Source organism: Sinocyclocheilus grahami, unplaced genomic scaffold (assembly GCF_001515645.1).
Source record: "Sinocyclocheilus grahami isolate Dianchi unplaced genomic scaffold, SAMN03320097.WGS_v1.1 scaffold263.1, whole genome shotgun sequence".
NCBI classification, from domain to species: Eukaryota; Metazoa; Chordata; class Actinopteri; order Cypriniformes; family Cyprinidae; genus Sinocyclocheilus; species Sinocyclocheilus grahami.
The window spans coordinates 161,569-165,278 of NW_015505442.1; the positions used below are offsets into that span (position 1 = coordinate 161,569).

General features: G+C 36.6%; 1 protein-coding gene across 2 annotated transcripts in view; it reads right to left on the reverse strand.

Annotated features, from left to right (window-relative positions):
* LOC107599237 (leucine-rich repeat-containing protein 24-like) overlaps window positions 1-3,475 on the reverse strand; it is a 22,392-nt gene extending 18,917 nt beyond the window's left edge. For both annotated transcript variants that reach the window (XM_016290771.1, XM_016290772.1), the window contains exon 1: window positions 3,098-3,475. The gene's annotated coding sequence lies outside the window, so the exon portion shown is untranslated. The remainder of the gene's footprint in view (window positions 1-3,097) is intronic.
* Window positions 3,476-3,710: the final 235 nt, after the last annotated feature.

Genomic DNA, 3,710 nt, shown 5'->3' on the forward strand with positions numbered 1-3,710 from the left:
ACGCGTTGTGTGTGTGTGTGTGTGAGGGGAACAGGGTCACATCACAGGAGAGTGAACTGTCTGTCAGAAATCATAGCACGTCAGCTGTCTTAACCGCGGCTTGTGTACTGCATCATCATTGTGTCTGTCACGTGACTCTGTTGCTCTTTCAGGCTTGAACTGATGATAAAACTAATGACATTATTAACTGTCTTGATATTTACTTTGAAAGCTGAAGCTCGTGATTATGGTAAGGGGAGTTACATTTCCGACGCGTGCTTGCGGTGTTCGGCCAATCACAATGCACTGGGTCAGCTGGCCAATCAGAGCAGACTGTGCTTGTCAAAGGAGGGGGCTTTGTTGAAAACGACGTGTTTTAGAGAGGGCGGGACATAGAGGACCTACAATAATGTACAGTATTTGAAAAATAATGTGTTTTTTGAACATTAAAGCATGTCAACATATTCTGTTACACCAAATACACAAAATAATAATCTTTAAAATAGCATCATATGACCCCTTTAATTAATTGCCAAGAAAATAATGTAATAATACTGTAATAGTCCTAAGATTGGCTTCATTTATTGCTAAATATATCAATACCTTTAAGCAAAATATATCTAATTTCCAGGGCTGATCAAATACACACTAAATTTCTGAGTCCCACACAAAGCTCATTGTTCTTTACACATGTTGGGTGTTGTAGCATTACAAGGATCCACACGTGTGCAGTGCCTCGCTGGCTGATTGTATCGATCGTTGCTCCGTTATTCACTGCACGCTCATGCGCGTGTGACACTGTGCTCTTGTGCTTCTATACTGGACTTTCAGCTTTCAGCCAGTACAGTCAGATAAGCCTGAAAAGAGCCCAGCGTCATCACTGAATCACCTGTAGCTTAACTTCCAGCTATATATATATATTGAAGTAGTAAATAAAACAAAAACAAGAAAATACTGTTTCTCTACTTTTTTCACATTTAATTCAGTGTGTTACTTGCAGTTTTATTTGTACTTGTTAAATTTACTAGCAGTTTCTGAATGAAAATAGTTTGTACACCAATTTTTTATTTATATAATTAAATGTAATTTTATTATATATATATATATATATATATATGTGTGTATACAGTTGTGCTCAAAATTATTATTTACCCTTGGTAAATATGATCAAAGAAGGTTGTGAAAATTAATCTGTATCATCAATCCTTTAGATATTTTATTTAAAAAATTTACTAAAATCTAACTTTTCGTTGGAGAATAACAATTTAAAATGGGAGAGAAATCTCATTATGAAATAAATGTTTTTCTCTAATACACATTGGCCACAATTAATCATTCCCTCTTATCCAATACTTTTTGCAACCTCCTTTTGCCAAGAGAACAGCTCTGAGTCTTCACCTCTAATGCCTGAAGAGTTTAGAGAACATCTGACAAGACATCAGAGACCATTCCTTCATCCAGAATCTCTCCAGACCCTTCAGATTTCCAGCTCCATGATGGTGCTTCTCCTCTTCAGTTCAAAACACTCATTTTCTATAGGCTTCTGCTCAAGGAACTGGGTTGGCCATAGCAGAAGCTTGGTTTTGTTCTTAGTGACCCATTTTTGTTTTGATTTTGATGTTTGTTTGTGGATCATTGTCCTGATGGAAGATCCAACCATGGCCCATTATAAGATTTCTAGCATTGACAGTCAGTTTTAAATTTTTTATCCATTGGTAATTTATAGAATCCATTATGCCATCTATCTGAACAAGATATCCAGGATCTCCAGCGGAAAAATAGGCCCACAACATTAAAGATCCAGCCGTATATTTCATTGTACACATGGGGTACTTTTTATCATCTGACCATTGAACTCAGTCCCGTTTAAAGTTCCAGTCGTGTCTAGCAAATAAATATGCTCGAGTTTGTTTTTGGATGCGAGCGTTTTCTTTTCTAGGTTTTTCTTGAAACCCTCCCAAACAACATTGTTTTTTTTTTTTTTGGCTTTCTGACCCCAAGACTCAACTATTTCCTGCAGTTCTCCAGCTGTGATCCTTGGAGTCTTTGGCCACTCAAATTCTCCTCCTCACTGTGCATTAGGACCATATAGACACACGTCCTCTTACTGTATTAGAGAAAAATACTTATTTCATAATGTAATTTTCCCCCACTTTCACTTTTTTTTTTATTACTGTAATTAAAGGTTAGATTTATTTTTTATTTTTGAATGAAAGATCAAGTGGATAAACAATGCGGATTTATTTTCACAGCCTTCTTTGTTCATATTTACCAAGGGTATGAATAATTTTGAGCACAACTGTATATATATCTGTCTGTGGTTTGACCATTTTCAACTTTTTGAAAGGCTCAAAATAGCTCAAAATTCCCTTTATAACTGGCCAGGTAGATAAATCAGTCTATCTCTAAATGAGACAGTTTGTAATAATTTAATTTGCCAGTTCCATGCCAAATTTCTGACATATGGATTTCCTGTATGCTTGCCATATTCAGAGTCTGACAGTTGCGTCTGTTGCAAAACAGCAGACATATTGCATTGCATGCACTCAAACTGTTGTTGTCTCTATGCTAGTGAGTTTTAAGTTTGCATTCATTTGCATTAACTGTTGTAAATCTAGCAGCCCTTAACAGTGGTATGAACATCAAAACATACAATAAGAAAGACTTTAATGCTTAGTTTGTGGAATATGTTGCTCTTTGTTTTCTTGTATCTTTTTCAAAATAGTACAAAATTATTCTTACATATGACATCAAATAAACAAGAGTTAGATCTGAAGAAATCATATCATATTACATATCAAACAAATGCTATGCTTGTCTCCTCCGTGTGGATGGATATTCACTGAACTGAATGGCCTTAATTATGCTGATTGTACAGTACTGCACATAGTACAATGTTCAATATGAGAGACATATTAAAAGTGATGCATCAAAACAACAGGCGCACAAGTGCATTACTTCAGTGTGTTGCAGGTAGAAAGACGCACTGTTGTGAAAGCATGAGGAGAAACAGCAGTGCACGTGCAGTGCATTCAGTTAGACAAAAGTGTTTTAAAAGTGACAGGATGCATGAGTGTCTATAGGAATAATACAGATAGAAGATCTTATTAAAAATTACCTCCAGTCCGTGGACTCGGTGCGGTGCGGTGCTGCGTGCGGTGCTGAAGAGCTGCGCTCGTGGTCTTTATACGGACTGAATTCAGATGCACATGAATGAAATATCAATCCACGTCTGGACAGCGAACAAAGCGGCATTTGAACTGCGATCCGAAAGGCCACCGCTCCGTCCTGCCATCCTCACAGCAGAGATGCTGGAATATTCCTCTGTCACAACCCGCACAAAAATACCAAATCAATATCAGCCGAGCCTGAAGCTCGTACCAATACGAGTCTAACCAACCAAAATCACGTTTGGTGCCCCTGTAAAATAGATTAAGAAGCTTTCTCCTAATCCCTGCTTCCCTAAGAGCTCAGCTGAGTCGACTACATATGTCTCTCTCTCTCTCTCTCTCTCTATTGTTCACTGATTCGTAACGTAAGACTCGCATCTTCCTTGAATCGTTCATTCAGTGTGTTTCCTTTCAAGTCAGGTTAGTACGGCGTAAACATGTAAATGTAATTGAAATATAAAAAAAGAATAAAATACTGTTCTTGATTATAACTGCAGATTATATATATATATATATATATATATATATATATATATATATATATATATATATATATATATA